Source organism: Buteo buteo, chromosome 3, assembly GCF_964188355.1.
Source record: "Buteo buteo chromosome 3, bButBut1.hap1.1, whole genome shotgun sequence".
NCBI classification, from domain to species: domain Eukaryota; kingdom Metazoa; phylum Chordata; class Aves; order Accipitriformes; family Accipitridae; genus Buteo; species Buteo buteo.
The window spans coordinates 35,535,436-35,553,832 of record NC_134173.1 but is presented as its reverse complement, the minus strand read 5'-3'; positions in this window follow the sequence as shown (position 1 = coordinate 35,553,832).

Here is an 18,397-nt window from a genome sequence, read left to right as displayed (position 1 = left end):
GTAAGCCAGTGCCCACTGCCTTTAATGAAAGCAGGATGTCAAAAATAGTACCAGCTCCAAAAAGCTGTCTAAAAATACAATTACTCGCAATAGTAAACTTGTGCATGTGCTTTGGGATCTTGGCCCAACTAGGTGCAGAGGAACTCATTCCCAGTTAACTGGTGGGGTTGATCAACTGCTCTCCCTTAAGTTACAGAATAACAACCAAGAAGTTTAACCAATCTACAGCAAAAGTGAGCGCTGTAGATTGGTTGTTACAGTTCTTTTTCTATAGGAAAAGCAGTGTCAGCAGCAAAGAGAAAAGCAAAGAACATAAATCCAAACTGACTCCTTCATATTTTTATTTAATTTTTTTTCCCCAAGCACAGACTATTATTAGTTTCCTGAGGCCTCTTTTGGAGCAACTCAAATGAAGCCTTTCCATGAGTAAGAGTTTCATTAAGAGGAAATAGGGAAACATTGGGACTTTTCAATAAGATCATGCAGGGTCCCAACAGTTTTGAGGAGGCTGCATACTTCAGGCAATTTGCTTCTTCCATTAAATCCAGCAGTACTATCATAGCCTGCTGGATTGTTTGTTCACTGTAAATCTAGTTTTCAAAGCAGTGCAATGCAGGGGAAGGGAAACAGTTTTTTCTGAGGAGGTTACAACTAAGCAAAGCAGGGAACACAAGTCAAACAGCGTGTAGAAGGAGAGGAAGATTTTGTTGCATATGCTTGGGTTTGGTAGGTTTTGGTCATTTTTGTGACACCAGCTGCTTATTGTTATTTTCACTAAGATTTCATTGATAGCATTAAATTTGAGAAATGATTTGAAGAAGTATTTGGATTTAAAAAAGAACTTTAATTTGAAAATAAAGATGTTTCTGAAGATTGGAGTAAAATGGCAGAAAGGAGGTATCATTGAGACAGGTAATACGTTGGAAATGTGAAGCTGGAGTACACCAGTGGAGGTAATGGAGGTATCATCCCTGCTGTGATGCCTGTGAAGCGTGGCCATCCAACAATGACTATTGGTGATGTACCAAAACTATGGCTGGCTATATAAAACATAATTGCTTATTTGCCTTGACTCCCATATCTTGACAGTCTGCGTTCTTTAAGACAGAGGGTCTCTTTTATTGTGTTTATGTAGGTCTTAGTACCTTAGAGCCACTCATCAATATAAATAAGCAAATATTAAAAAAAAAGAGGTACATGAAGACTGCTTTTATAATTCATATCTATCATTGAAATATTAAACTGGAACAGCAAAAAGATCCAAGAGGTGGACAAGGAGAACAATTTTAGCTATCATTGTTTGAGTTATTGGAAAGAGATTAGAGGCAATTGAAATGTGGGGTTTTTTATTTCAGGAGTGTAACCAACATTCATTTGATGCATTCTTAAAGCCCCAGCTCCCAAATCTCAGATATCATTATTTTTTAAAAGTTTTCAAGACTCATAGTTGCTGACTAGAACAAAAATATGAATTTGAAGAGCTCAGAAGACTAAATAAAAGAAACTCAACAATTTATTTTTCTGAAGTTTCATTAATTCAAATCCATTTTCTTGACCTGGGAGGTAGTAGGTCCTGGACTTGTGTGTTTTGAATACCCCAGACCACCAATAATTGGTTTTTTGGAAGCAATACCTAACTTCCAGAAGGTGAACCCATATCAGAAACCTCAAATTTCAAGAAGGTTTGGATAAAGAGATTTTCCTCCAAATAATATTATGAAGGAGGTACCCCAAACAGGAAAACTGATATCTGAAAAAGAAATGTGAAGTGAATAGACCTCCATTCAGCAAGAACTATGAATACTCTGGTAGCACCCTAAATAATGGTTTTGGTCTGTGCAAAAACTGAACTTATGATAAAGCTAAAACTTGTAGGGGAAGAGGCCTGGGCATTTCTTAGTGCACATAAATGTGTTTGTCCACGTGCCTGTCCATGCCTGGAAGATAAATTCCTTTCTGAGTCCTTTCTCAGGCTGAAACACTTTGCCTTTGAATGCTTTCTCTGTCCAGTTAGAAAGCAAAAATGTGTTTAGTCAGTAAGAGGGTCGGCCAGTTCAATAGGAATATAAAGAAAAAAATACAGTACTCAAGAAGACTGAAAATGCACCTCAAACACTGTATAATTTCATCCCTCTTAAGAGTCAAAGATTATTGCTGCTGGAGAAAGGTGAAAAGAAGTTCACTTTTGTAAAAATATATTACCTACCTGAGCTGCCAAGGTCAGTGAGACCTCTCCTGGGTTGAAAAGTACCACTGGGGCAAAAGAACCAGACTGGGAGGTAGTTTTAACTTATGAACTACTTTTTAGGTTGCTAAACATACTAGGGGGGTGAATTTATACATCTAAATTCTGCATGTCTTATAATCATGTGAATCCATTACCTTAACCATGCTTGTACAGAAGTAACAGAGAAAAGAATTTGGTTCATGGTACGACACTTGTCTAAAAGTAATTCTTCATCGCTGCCATTAACAACAAACTTGTGTAACATTATTGTGTGACACTTCCATAATGGGAGAGTTAGTGGAGCCTGACAAAATCTGGCCCGATTTTACATCAGGTTTTGAGCAAAACTAGGACAATTTCTGGCACGATCTAAAGATTTTTATTAAATCAGAACAGATGCAAAATTGGGTTGGTCTACCTAAAGCTTAAAATTAATTTTTACACTTACTTGAACTTGAACATCAAAGTACAGTTTAAGATCCGTCCAAAATAAATGAACTGAAAGTGTATCCACAAATCGTGCAAGTCAGAGCTAACAAGGCTTTTAAAAAGCTCTGCCGGCTATCATTTGTGATGCATACAACTCCCTCCATTCATGTAGCAGCTATATAAAGTTATGCTAATATATCATGAAAAGAACGACATTTTGTTTACAGTAAGTAATATGTTCAAAAGCATCAAGTTTAGTCTAATTTTTCTTTCCTTGTGTTAAGTCTGACTGCTTTACCTGCCCTCTACAGGTACTTTTCTCCATGTACAGACAGCAGAGTCCTAGACTAGAGACAGAGACATATTCTGTACAAATCTGGTCTATGTCCAATTTGCCAAGCAGACAGTTCTTCTCAGTATTGCGGTCCACAAACACATCCTTTTTCCTTTCCAAGTAGACAGCTGAAAGACATTTTTCATAAGATTACAGCCAGGAACAGGTACTCTAGAACATGCATTGTAGTACCTGATTAAAAATGGTACAGTGAAATGAAATTCAGGTGACCAAGCTGGAGGACAAATGAGCTGACCTTCTTGCAAAAAAGGAATGATACTATGCTGTTTGGAGGCTACTTTAGAAATATCTTAATAAAGAAGCTTATGTAAATGGAAATAGGTTTCATTGCATAACTTTAGTCCAACGACTAAGTACTATGGGCTCTTCCCTGATGTTCTCATTCTTGTCTGTTGTCTTCCTAAAAATCAAACAAAAGCTGATTTTCAAGTTTTGAATCATAGCTATTGGATTTATTTTGTAAAAAACATTTTAAGACCCGATACAGCTATTTACCTGCTCCCTCTTGAGTGTTGTTACAGAAATGGTTTGAAAAATATGCATTACTTCACTTACAGAACCAGAAGAAATCTCAACTAAAAATGTCATTTTTGAAAATCTGAACAGCTGGATTAAGCGCTATCATTCCCCTGTTAAAGACTCTGTCAGAGGTGCTGTAGTGGATACAGTGGTGGCAATTTAAGTTGTAACAACAGTTTGCCTCTCCTGTCTGCCCGCCAGAGATTACTATCCCTAGAGCATGTACTCACTCTTTAGCAATTCCAGTTTATAGCGTCTTATCTGAAACAGCTGAGAAGGCTGATGCACACCACTGTATTGTACTGTGAACGAGAAAGGCTGAGGTGCAGGCACACATCCCTTCTGCTGCCCTGCCGCAGGTGCTAATCTCTGTAGGTGTAAATCCACCAAAGCTAAATCTACCACAGCCCATAAATCAGAGCCTTTTCAGAAAGTACGAAATACTGAATGATCTTCCACTCCCAGACTGGCTTCTACTCTCCTCTAATTTACTGTAGAAGTTTAAACCCCCTCTCCTTCTGCTTGAAGACTGGAGTTGGCTGAATGAGGGGTATAAAACTGTATGGTGAAAGATTTAGTGGGCCTGTTTGCCATTAGAATTTGGTTTGGAATTTTAAGGAGCTTTCAGGAGACTTAGTAGATAATGATCTGAAGACACAAAATTCCTCCAGGCATTTCTTCATCCCACTATTCACTACCTGAGGCAGTAACACCATCTTCTGTGCCTGCTGGCTACTTCTAAGTAAAAGGGCTCTTTAATCTGTTTTCAAATGCTTTTGTGACCAGATTGCTTTGTGTTTTTAAGCAAAGTGAAATTCAGTGCTTGAGAAAAGTGCAAGGATGTTGATATACTGGAAACTAACTCTGGTGACAAAATAAATAACAGCATTGGCAAACTTTCCAGGAGGAAGTGAAAATGAAGTTGTTACATATAATTCCAGCATCAGCTATGTTACCCACACTCTCCATTCAAACAATGACCAAGGTTGCACTGTGGAGTGTGAGGAGTCCAATGAAAAATCACTCTATCTGCAAGGATGCTTGGACTACTTTTCTTTTTGAAAAGAGGAGAAGAAACTGCACACCTGCAGTCATCAAATGTTCCCAGCCTTTTACATGCCCCATGGGCTACTCCTCCTGTCTGCACCCTGAACTTACTTTTGACACCTCTTCAAAAACACTGTTTTCACAACATACCAAGGACCATCATATTTGAATATTGCAAACTATGGGAGGTAAGAAAAGGACACACTGAGCTGAGAGGTTCTTACCGAAAAGGCCATGGTAACCGCTCCCTTTCTGATAGTACGGTGTGCCCCACTGAACTGACCTGTGGTAATATAACACTGGAGGACTTTTAGGCAGGTAGATCATGTGGGGCCATTCAACTTAACACCTTAAAATTTCAGTTAGAAGTCAGTAAACAGCTAGTGCAGATCACAGATAGTCACAAACACTTGGCAAAACAGGCCACAACATTCTGCATGAGATCCATGTTCTAAGCAGACTTAATTTTAGCCAAACGTTGAACATGCACCATGTTTGATCATCCCATGTCCATCAGTGGGTATGATAAACAGAATCACTGTCCACCTGAAACGGGCCACCATTTGGGTGGACAGGTAATAGAAAAAGGGATTGTTTTTCCTAGGTTTCTTTTTTATAAGATCTGAAAGGAACTGAATGATGTTGTGATAAGCAGTAACCAACATTAAATAAGCAGAGGACAGTTTAATGCAGAAAATTTCCTCTGATCGTTTTGATGAAGTCACAGATATTTTTTTGTCAATCGTGCCCTAGTTTCACCCCAACAGGCCTTTCCTATGCTTGATACACCAAAAATAGAGATTTGGGTACCATAAGGTAGCACTGAGTATAGAAGACTCATGAATGCTGCAGCTGAAATCTCTTGGCAGAAAAGCAACTGTCAGTCATACTCTCCTGTGTGTAAGCAAGTAGGTAAGTAAGCAAGTAACCAAGCCGGTCATGGAAGTATCAACCCTCATTCTAACTAGCAATAACAGGCATGTGGACCACATCTCTCAGTCTTGAGTATAAAAAAACAACTGATCTACCTAATACCAGTGTGACCATCTTGGGAGAAATCCCACTCCATGGAAGTCACCTTCATTTTGTTATTTTCTTAGTACCTAATTACCAGTGAAGCTTAAATATTCCCCATTCATACCGAGATTTTCACATGGGAACCCAAGACATCATCCCTTTTTTTGTTGTTTAGTACTGAGTTATTTACTGTGATATATTCCTGAGAACTTTAACAGGAAAGAACAGTAGCTGACATCTGGCAGAAATATAGACAGTTAGGTAGATTATAAACAGAGTGATCTATCACTTTTAGCAAATATATACCAGAACAAAAGACATTAAGTAGAAGCCTAAATGGCAAAACATAGATGGCAGGAAGAGATCAAAGAAATCCTGCTCTTTGCTATATGAATAGACTAGGTGAAATTACTATACAAGGAAGAGTCTTATATAAAATTAGCATTGATATGTTTATCCTTGTTTTGAATACAGCTTTGTTTGAACTGAGAAAAAAATCATAAAGCAGCCAACAGAGCTCAAGAGTGGGTATCCTTTATTGCTGCATTATGTTTTGAGGAAAGATTGATTTCCACCCTCTCCTTTTCTTACCCCCTGCCATTAAGCATAAAGGTTTCTTCTACTAACACATTTTTATTTATTTGAAAGCATTGAATAGAAACATTATATAGAAGTTTGAGCTAAAAGAGATGGAGAAAAACATTTCCTTCTTAAAAAGCACATTAAAAAGCACATTTTAATAGAGCACTAGATGCTCTATTAAAAAAAAAAATAACTGAAAGCTAATGCTTTCACATCATTGAGAGCAGATAAGCTATATTTAGGCAGCTGTGAGGTTCTTCAGGGGTGGCAGAGGCTGCGCTGGTGATGGGGTTGCACAGTCCTGCAGCTACTTGCAACTCACACGACCAGTGACACGTGCTGCAGTAAGCAGTGCTAATGAGGGTGAGGGCTCCAGCCCTCATGGCTCTTCTGGGAAAACTTTGCTGGGACTTCCTCCATTTTTTCTCTGCTAAAATATATATAATTTTTAAGGCCCTACTTCTGAGTCAAACTGTCCAAAATCAGGAGTTTTTTGAATATACCACTAAAATACAGAAATATCATAGGTCTGTCTTATTTCCTCTCTCCTAAGAGCACTCCCAGACAGGATTTCTTCACCTACTCTTTTTCTGGATATCATCAGTGTAAACCCAGCTGTTAGAATAACAGAAAAGGCTCAGTCCAGAAATTGCAACCAGCGTGACTAAACTGTATGACTTTCATTAGACAAACTTTGTTGTAGGAGCAATTGTAGTCAGATGGATGCTATTACTTGATACCTGAAGGCTGCATTTCAAACACCAGCAACCAGTTCTGCTGCTCTCATAGCACTAATGCATTGGCAGTTAATAAAAGTTACTGTTGATATGAGATTTTATTGCTGTTCCACTCTGCCTTTGTGCCAGAGTGGTGCTATAGGATCAGTGAAACAGAATATACGCGGATGCCTCAGATATTTTAACAGAAGATCCAGCTTAAACTGTTGGCAAATACTGTTTTAAACAAAACTGGCTGATTTTGTACTGAAGGAGGTTTGATACATGTATATATCCCATTTAACACGGGGGAAGCGGTAATCTGCTGCAAAAAGTCAGAATGGGTAATGTGGGGCCATGAATTCTTCACAGATGGAATGTCTTAGTCAGCCAAGTTTTAGTTCTTAGCTTTTGTGTGTGAAATTGTTTCAACACAGAAGTTGTTAAATTGTTAAGAGTAGTGCAATGAAAGAGTCCAGCTGCACTATTCTCTATCAGGCAAAACTAAGGACCACACTAGGAACTTTGCTTAAAAAAACAAGATCAAACCTTAAAATCATGAGAATATGATAAAATTGCTTCAGTATGCTTGATTGCAAGTCATGAAGACAACAAATACCTGGCCTCCTACAACTTATTTTAGATGCCTCTCAGATAAGATTGACAAGGATTTTATTTCTGTACCCTGAAGAATCTTATTTTATAGTGTCTTAAAACTCGTATATGTGGGGTCTTGCTATATACAGGAAGGTCATCTAACTAAAAATACGAAGATGTAAGACTGATGATAACATTTCAAAATATTACATGAACAGTTGCTAAGATGAGCAGGGTGTATTTCAGTAGCTCTAATGTCTGGTAGAAGAGTATTCATTAATGAAAGTGAAACAATTAGCTCCTCCATATTTTCCTAATATGCAGAGTATAATAAAAGCAAGTTGGGTAATGCATTGCATAATGCATTTTTTAATTTGCAGTAGGGAGAAAATTAAGTAAATCAATAGTCTACCTAACCCAGTGTGGTAGTACTCATAAAAGGCAGATATTATGGTTTGAGCAGAGAGGTTAACAAACCCTGAAAGATCCATTTATAGAATAATATACCCAAAGGGAAGTCCCTTCCTAATTGCTTTCAGCTTAAAGTTGCCTTCTGTTCGGAGGCAGCAGAGTTCAGATATCTTGCAAGCCACTGGGATTTACTGTTCATTCAATTATCACACTATCTGTGTTATTTAATTTATCTATAAAGAATGATGGACACTTTTTAATAAATTATGCTGTGTTCTGTGATTCAGTAAAAATTATATGTGCCAGTAACTTTTATCAACAGCTGTTTAGAATTTTTCTGTCATTTGTGACAGAATAATCAGGTTTACGGATACTAAAGCATTTCACAAGAATGGCAATACTGTATTTTTCAAAAGTGAAGTACTTTGATCTCATGAGAACTTTTATGCCTTTCTATTCAGATACTTCATCAAGTAGTTTTATATTTTATTTTAACAATATCATACAATAAAAATATAAACAAGGACTTGACTAATACTTGTTTGGCTTTTCAAAATGTAATAAGAAATGTCCAAATTTCTTCTCTTGCACAAAATCAGAATTTTTGCTCCAGGCCAGATATGTTTCTTGCTATTATATGTTTTATAGTAAGGCCTTCAGGCCAGCCCCAATTTATAGGGGCCTATATATGTATATGTAACCTACTTTGGGGCTTGAATTAGGTTGATGACAGCCTCCCTAGGTTCCCTATATAATAGATTCCTTCTGAGAGCCATTCAGAGTGGGTGCTTTAAAGTGGATTATGTGAATATCTCCTAAAGAAACCAGTTCTGGCCTCCACCCTACAAAAAGCCTTACAGTCTATGGAAGAAAATTCTGGACAGTATATTCTGTAGAAATATTCAAATCTTAGCATATTGTAGGTCTTTGGAAACTTTCTTCTTTCTTATCTCTAGCTATGTAAGTTTGCTAACTTTTTTTCTGCAGATGTTTTTTAGTCCTTGGCTGCCAGCCACAGTAAAACAGCTGAACATCTTGATTATCAACAACTTCAGCTGTATTTCCATCCTAGAAATAATTTCTTTCCTGACTCAGGTGGCAATTCAGCCATAGAATAACAGGAAAATGAACTTATGCTTCCAAAAGAGTATAAAGCTTGTGACATTCATGCTTCAGCAAGAAGTCTGACCTGAAGTGTGGAGTTCTGCACTTCAGTTTTAAAACCAAAAGGCTCAGAAGGTGCCCAATCAAGTTCACTGTCTTTATACAAAATTATATCTTTAACCTTCCAAGGCCTTCTTCCTGTGTTAATAGTGATAGCAACAGCGATCAGTATACAGCTTCCTGTTAGTAAAAATGAATGTGGCTATCAAAATATATCAGAAGTTATTAATGAAATTTAAGGCTTTTGAGCAAAAATGTTCCATTGTCCAAGCTGAGAGCAACACATTAGTTAGAATGCAAGTATGACTGGATATTTGGTATTAAATTCACTGTTTATTTGTCACCACCAGCTGTTCCTACCTTTTGAAATTTGGTTTTAATAATATGAGTCCCAGATCAGCAGGTCTGTCCTACAAAAGGATTATCCTTCAGCATCCCTGAACTCAAATCATTAGTGCCTTTAGAGAAAGAGCATGAGCAACTAAGGAAGAAGTGTCACCAAAAACTCCCCAAAAAGGAATTGAAAATGGAATATCATTTTTAGTAATATATCCATGACTTTGGTTGCTTTTCCAAACCCTGGAGTTTCAAATTCTGCTTAAAATACCTATACAGACACTACTTCTGTTTAAAAACGTGTATGAATATTACCTCTGAAGAGCAGATGCCAACTTCTAAAAGATTATCTAATTGCCAGACTTTCAGGTTTTTAATTTCAAAATTATGGCCTTTATAAATTAAGAATAAAGGCTGGTCCCCACTGTGTAGATGTTTAATTTCATAACTTAATCAGAGATGAATTAAGAAAAGAATCAAAATAACAATTAGAAATCACCATGCTGTTTTGAGCAAGATTCATTGGTATCTATTTCACGCAGCTGTTTTCTCAAAAAGCCTTGCTACTACGTGCAGATGTTTCTTATTATTTCTGTTAAAACAGAATGTTGGTATATGACTGCCCCTAAAGGACATTGTTTTAACAGCACTGAATTTGTTTGTCGTTTTGATACAATCACTGATTGTAAAACTGTATTCAAATGTGCTCTAAAAGGACTAGATAGTTGTGTCAAGTACTCCTAGCTTCTATTTCTCAAATAACCAATTTTATCTAAAGAAAAATTCCTTTTTTTCTTACTGGATGAATTTCCAACACTTACCATAACACTTTAATATTCAGGCTTGGATACCTAATTCTGCTTGGGCTAAACAGGTATTTAGCTTCATAATTTTTTACTGAGGAGAAAAGAAACATAGGTCTACTACAGACCTCTAGGGTCACTGAGGGCAGCTGCCTGCTCTTAAAGGGTGGGATTCATCTCATCAAAATTTAGTCATCTAGGGATAGTTATCTACTCCAAGGGTCCTTGTAGCAGAGGGAGATCCACTCCCCCAATTTAGACACCTACATTAGCCTCAGCCTGAGACACAAATTATCTCTGGCTGTAAAAGGATTATTAAGCTTCAGAAGTTTCTGATGAAGTAGGTTTCCTTTTTCCCTCACAACACAGTCTTAGGGCCTTTTTCAGTGTCCAGCTCATGACAAAGGCTGGGCATTAGGGACATGTTTTGGTTCACTGTACTGGAAAGAATGAGCTTAACTAACCAGAGCATGGTAACTAGAAAACACGCAGGTGAGAGAGAAAAGGGCTGGAGAAGGGCAAACAGTATCATACGACTTGGTAGGGAAAAATAGTGTCCATACTAAAACTAGGCTAATAAACAGACCAATCAATATAGCCAGCAAACAAACAAAATACGAGGCATATATGGGATTTGCCTTGGAAGTTTTGTGTGTCTGAATGATTGCCTGCTTTTTCAATTTCTTTAGCTGTCCTAATAAAAAATATTTCCTCTATAAAGTTTTCCTCTTACCTCCTTAATCTGTGAATGCTGTAAAGAAGACAGTGAAAATATATGATTCTTTATACATGTGGGTGGTTTTTTTTTTTTTTTACTTTTCCCTGTGTTATTTTATGTAATAGCTCTAAATATAACAGTTATCAAGACAAGCTTTTGATCTCTTGAGGTCTCCAGAAATTTCATTTTATGTTTTATAAGCGCAATACTATTTATCTTGGTGTACTCCCGTTTAGACACTTCAGCATTTTTCTGCTTAGCTAAAATTATCTCACCATTTATGGTTGGAAAATACAAAGTTCATTTTTAGTCAAGCCATTGTATCTTGTTGTCATGTGTGGAAGTATTCACACCAAGCAGCCTGAAGTCCTTCAGCTACTCTCCATAAATTCCCTTTGCAGAAGCAGAGCGGCTGCTCCAGAGGACAATTCAGAGCACTGCATTACATTTTTAATTTACATAATTCTGTACCAGAACCTCTCTCCCTGAATATAAAGCAAGTCTAAGGAGATTAGGTAGCAAGTAAGAAACCTTAATTAGATACCTAAAACTGGATAGTGTGAATGTTCTTCCTGCTATTAGATAGTATGAACAGCTTCAAATACCATTAGGAAAGACAGTCTAATTTGTAGTGGCAATGCTATCATCACAGCAGTAAGGCTATAAGACAGACAAGATTTGCACAGAGATTTAATAACCTTATATTATTAAGCCATGTGATATAACTGGGGAAAAAGCAGGCAAATTTTTGAGCCAATAAACTCTTTAAATATGTTGAAATTGCAAAGCTTATCTGGATGGAAGCCACTTACAGAAGTTCAAGGGGAACCTGAGAAAGCCAGAGAAAGAGAAATTCATAAAGGGTTACTAACTACATAGAAGCCATTTCTGGCTCAGGAAATCCCAGAATTTCAAATGTTTGAAGGCTGGGAGAGCACTCAGGAAAATAAGATATGTGCTTGCCCTGTTCTTATAGTTCCCCTTAGGCATCTGCTCTTGGCACTGCCAGAAATGGGATACTGTACTGAGCAGACCTTGGTCTGACCTAGAACAGATGCTGTTATGGACATATTTATGTTTTTAAGAAATAAACCATAGAAATGAATTATAGTTTCATTAAATAAAAAAAAAAGAGCACTAGATACATTTCACAGTTGAAAAACATTTTCCAGGTGACATTTCAGAGAACTCATTTGTCTCTGCATGCATATAACATTGATAATTCCTCATTCTTTGAAATAAATTACCTTTGCCATATCTCAAGAAATATCTAGTTAATAAAAAGCAATAGATTTAGTTCAGGAGATACATTAATGAAAGGCATAACATTTTCTAGTGAGCAATTGATCCATTCTGTTTACTAACAAGTACTTCAAAGCCTTTAGAAGTGCATCCTCACCCTAATTTATCTTGCTAGTCCTCTAAAAAGTTTAGGAGATGAAAGCAAAGCCAATCCACAATCCACTCACCTTCCTGGTTATACATGCACCACCAATACAATGCCTTCTTGATTATACGTGAATCAAGTACAGAGTGCAAGGAGAAGCCATCAATAGAAAAGATGCAGATTACTGTTGTTCTAGTTAGGAATGGACATCCTCTCAAGCCTAATCTATGCAGTGCTATCAGGTGCTAAAATATTCTCTCTGACAGTACAGCAGCAAACAAACAGGGACTTTATTGTACTGCTCCAAAGTATCTCAGATTCACTTGTGATCACATGCTGTTACAAGAGGAATTTGAAAGAATAACATCAGAGCCCTGGTGAACACATTCACAACATTTACCTGTCAAGAGGACAGCGGACGTGCTGCATTGAAAGGCAGGGATGATAGCTCATTTCCTTGTTTTGTCTTGTTTGCAGAAAACAGGACTATTTGAGGGCCCTGCAGTTGAAGAGAGAGAGAGGGTAGAGAAGTCTCTATTTCTTAAGTTGCAGCCTGATAATGCTAATAGAATTTTAATGCATGACCTGTCTGATCTGTAGTTTAGGCTAGCTGAGAGCATAAGCTATGTAATGATTGCCTTGTAACTCCACATAAACACAGTGCTACCTGAAAAATATATTGAAGGCCTTCAACTATTGTAAACTGGAGAAACTAGGACAAGAGCTGTGCTCAGTGATATCAGCTATGGGTCTGGCATGAAATCTTTATCACCTTCTCCTTTTGAACTATCTACTTCCTTAATTAGAATTTCAAGGGTTTGGTTTTGGTTTTTTTTTAATGTGAAGCCAGGCTTGAAGCACAAAAAAAAAAAAGTGTCTTTGCACTGACTGTGCTCTACCTGCAGAAATCCGTAGAGAACAACCATGAGAATAATTCCTCTTTAGGAACTGCTAGCTACTGTGAACCCTAACAGAAACCAATTGGCCCAGACAGTCCTCCTACCTCCAGACATTCCCTTCAGAGGAAGAAAGACTGCAGGCTTGGGTCACAGGCACTTAAGCAGTGTCTTCATTGACATAATAATTGTTAATATCTACTAGCTATACTGTTATGAAATTCGCCTTGAGACTAGGCCTAATAGCTTCTGCTGTAGTGTAAGTAGATTAGACCACAAACTGGATTGTCCTACAAGGAGAGACTGAAAAAAGATTGCATCTCTTCAGGCTGAAGAGGAGAAGGCTGAGGGGAATGTGACCGAGATCATTACGAAGACAGTGGCTAAGGTGCATGTGACAAAGGTGAAATTGTTAATCACCAGTTCTACGATAGCAGAATGAAAGGAAACTTATTGAAACTATTAGAAAATGTGTTTAAAAGAGGTAAAATATTTCTTTGCACTGCAGGTAGTAAACTTTGGGCATTTGCTGCCATAGCAGGCAGTGGAGGCAGGCAGTGGCAGCAGGTTCGAAAAGGGGTGAGACAAATTCATAGGAAACAGCTCCATAAACAGGTTCTGAAGGGAACAGGTAGAGACATACCCCCAGATATCCTTCATGCAACAGCCGTGGCTGTTGGGAAGTGTAAGGGGAAAGCACCACAGAATGTGGCTCTGCTTGCAGGCCTTTCTCCAAACAGCATCTCCCGTTGTCCCGTTGGAGTCAGACTGTGGACACAGACCATGCTCTGAGCCTGTAGGGCATTTCTCATGTTATGTCATGAGGACTGAATAGATGAGGAGATTCTTCAGTCAGTGAATCTTCCTTCCTCTCAGTTTAAACCACGAGTCTTAGACATATAGGAAAAGTTTGATATCCATCAGCCAGCTTTCCTTTCTACACTACCCTCAAAAGAAGATGCATTCATGCTTAATCTTAAACACCACAAGGAATTCTGTTGATTTCAGCAAGACCAGTCTCACAGGCTTGAACTTTAGCCCATGTGTACCTGAAGTACCTGACATTCAATTTTTCTGTGAAACAGAGAGAACCTAAGAATTCACATTAGAAAGTTAACAGATAAAACCACAATGAACAACCCAAAATATCATTAATTGCTTCCTATTAGAAGTAGTCCATCACTTCTCTTAATTGATGTCTCTCTCCTTTTCTTCCATCTTTTATCTTGTTAGCGAAATAAGTAAAAGCTTGCCCTTATGTCTCTGTCCTCTGTCTCTCCTTTTCTTTCTGACCTTTTCGTTCATCTTGTCCCTGCTCATACCAGCATAGTTACAGGACTAAGGGAATTAAGCCCTTAACTGGAACATGTAGTGCTTTGGAGAACTTCCATAGGGTCTCTGGATCTCCATCAATGAAGAAAGCACATAGATATCTTACTGTTCTAAAGGTGCTCATTGCCATGCTTGCAATGTGCTTTTGAGGTGCTTGCATGGAAATGCCATGTAAACTCCACATACTATTACTAAAGTCCAGAACACACAGAGGATAAAGATGGATTGCCAAGCTCAACAGCAACGTGGTGGTGATTTGCTGTCACTTTTTGCTTACCCTTTCTAGGTTTTAAGGTTACTGATACTTAATTCAGACTATTAGCAGACTATTATAGGATGTGGGCATGGATCCACCCAGAATCCTACCTCTGAAAGGCAGTGAGCACCCAATGCTTTAAATGATGATGAAAGAAACTCTAATTGCTCACAGTGTATACACCAGAGAGAGTTTCCACCTAGACCTCTAAATTAGAGGTAGTATATGGCAAGGTTTGCATCCCTTGTAGAAAAACATGATCATATTTTTTGTATAAATGTCTGATCCTTTTTTTGACATGTAGGAACAAAAAGATGAAGAGAAAGTAATGATTTCTCACATTGTCTAGCTAAGATCTGCTGACTGATAAAATGAGCAGGAAAGTGGAAGGAAAAGACATGCATGCCTGCTGTTAAAGAAAAGCCTATTTGCACATAATACTCTGGAGAAATTATTGAACATTTCATCCACACAAAATACAAGCCCTGTCACTCTGCCAGGGTCAGTGAGACCTGGGCTAATCTATTGAGTCAGTTCTAGTTATGCAAGTTAAACGGTTTGGTGGTTGCTTTAATTAGGAACCCCATTTTGTTTACAAACTCTCAAAAAATTGTAGCAAAGAATGTTCCATGCCCATGCTTACCAGCCCCATGCCTTGTCATAACCCTCACCCCTCCAAAAAGGGTTTCTTTGCCTCCTTCCACCCATGCCTGGCAAGTTGCCAGAAACACATTCCAGAGTGTAACAAACATAGGTATTGCAGCATAAAAGTGAGATGTAGCACAAAGCATCTCTTCTGTGAGAAGCCCACATAGTACAAGGACAAGGAAGGCTAAGAAATTATTGGCACTGTAAAGAAAACAACAGGAATTTAAATTAAAGAACAATAAAAAAAATTATTCACATTTTCCTACATCTGTTAACAACATCACTGCAAATGTTTTCATTGTGACATCAATCGTCCTTCACATAATACTCCTTTCTCATTCTTATCTCACAAACATATCCGCACCTTCTTCCATGCTGCTCTTCCTAGCAGATAGGAATGACCTTCCATAATGTATTTGCCCAGTTTCACCCTTACCTGACACAAACCCTGGCCAAAGGAACTTTTTTACAACATTGCTTCATTAAAATTCTGTCTATACTGAGGACAGAAACTCATCAAACAACTCAAACATTAAGAAGGCCAAACCTAATACTATTTCCATACCACAGCCTCATCCCCACTGCTTGACTCTCTTTCTCCTGTGGCTGTTTCTTCTGCCATTTGTACTGGCAATAACTTAATTAATGCCCACAGACCCCCACTGCTGTGAGTGGATATAATATAATAATCCTCTGCAGGGACTTGTTGATTTTCTCTAGCTTTGCTTGTCAAGTTCATCATTTATGAGTGATGCATGCATTCAGTGCGGCTGGGATCATCTTCCACACATCCCGTGACTCATGTAGCGTGTTTGTAAGTGCTGTCATCAGCAAACAGCAGTAAGAAGTAGCATCTCTTACATTAGATGTAGGTCTACAGAGCCAACTCAGTATTTCTCAGAAGCATTGAATTTTGCTGTTCTGATGTAGGAGGCAAAGCCATGACCATTCCTGTTGTAGGAAGCAGGTAAGGGGGAAGGTTCACATCTAAAACAGACAAGAGGAGCCCTGAAGATTTTGGCTAGCCATTCTGCTTCTGCAATGGGCCTCTTTGCTGCCACTGCCCTGTGGACATGAAACCTTCTCTTGGGTAGAGGAGCAGCAACTGCTTCCAGTTTGGTCTTCTACAGGTCCAGTACAAGCAAAGAAAACATTGCATATATGGTCACTCTTCTGCCTTAGCACTTGCCTGCCTTGGCTTTATCTAGAGCTTGCTCTAGCTATACAGCTTCTTCCAAGTATATGAAGAAGATGGCTTTGACTTTCCACTTATTCGAACAAAACCTGTAGAGAAACAGGGTCTTTTGACGGAAATTGGTTTTACTAATTTGGTTACAGCTATGTCTCCTCTCCCTGGAACCCATACTTCTCAGAAACTTTCAGGAAAATGACAGACAAGAAGAAAACATCCGAGTTTTCACTTTTAGAGATCCTAGTGAATCTCTCAAGGTAACCTGAGGTGGACCAGAAGGTTTCCATAATCACACTGGAAAGCTGTCTTGCTAAAACAGGATTTTGAAGAGTTGCAATGAAAACGACTTCGTGACCTGAGTGAGTGCTCTGCCAAGAGACGCAACTACACTTAGCCTTACGTCAAGTGACCACAATGAAGTGACCAGCCGAAGTGCAGTTTTGACCAATTAATATCATGTCCAGCCATGTAATTTTGTAGTTTGTAAACATGCCGAATGAATCAGCAGAGTGACTCTCCAAGATGTACTGAAATCCAAAGGAAAATACGACAAAATTTGGGCTGCAGCAGGACCAGATATCCTGTTCAGAGAAGTTGTTCTTCTGTGCAGCTTCCTTTCCCCACTTCCTCTTGGCTCCTAGTCCTGCCCTCAGGTCATTAGACCACATCACTTCCCTGTTGTTAGCAGGTTATAAATACTGAGACAGATAGGTACTGACATGGTACTGATAGCAGTTTGATAGCAACAGATCTACATTATCAGTTATATCAATAGCCTAAAAGCTAACAGAGATTTGCTGGGTCCCCCTTGGTGCTAAGTACCAGTTGCAAATTTACACCTCCCTTTCCGTAAGCCTAAAAGGTTTTTCCCATGTTAATATTCACTCAGCGTTGTGATTTTTCCTACATGGCTGAAGCATAACACTGCACAGAGCACATGAAGATCTGGCCACCCACAAAAAAGTATTTGATCAGTTTTTTAAAAAAAGTACATTTTAAACCCCCAGACAAACAGTGCAGCATGTTTTATCACTAGTTAATACGGGATTCTTAAATCAAAGCACAGCTGATCAATAGTGAAGTACCTAACTCTTAGCTTTATCGATTATGTCTACACAGACAATTCATAGGTTAACCACGTGGGCTCCCCAGATCTCCTCTTTGCTGAAGCTAAACATAACTTGCACAAAGCGGAGAGTATCTTGCTCTCACACTCTTGTTCCTTAAGCTGATTAATCCAATCTAAATCCATGTTGGCAAGTGCTAGATAGTCTGGTGGTGGTGTAGCCAGGGAGAAAAAGGTTTCTCAGTCTGAGCTGGGTTTTCAGCACATACCACAAAGAAACATGCTCTCATTTCTGTTGCATAAAAACGCACCAATGAACTGATGCTGTCAGGTGTTCTCAGATGTCCTTGTAAATTCCTCTGAATTATTTAGATTTTTTCCTCAAAACAGAAATTATTATTTTTTAAATTGAAAACAATAACAACGTCAACAAACCTCCCATCAATAAACCATGAATTTCAGGCAAATCTCTGTGTATGATGAAAATAAAAATATCAATGCAGGAGCAGATTTCAGAGAACTGAACATAGCCTCTTAATTTGCAGGAGGAGTCCAATCAGCAAGATGTCATCCAGCTCACCGAGGAAATGAAGATGTAATCGGTGTGTTAAAATCAGGCTCTTCGCAAACTCTTTCTGGTACCTTTGTCTCTAAGAACATGCTCTGTAATAGCCAGTAGTGATGTTGTCATCAATTTGG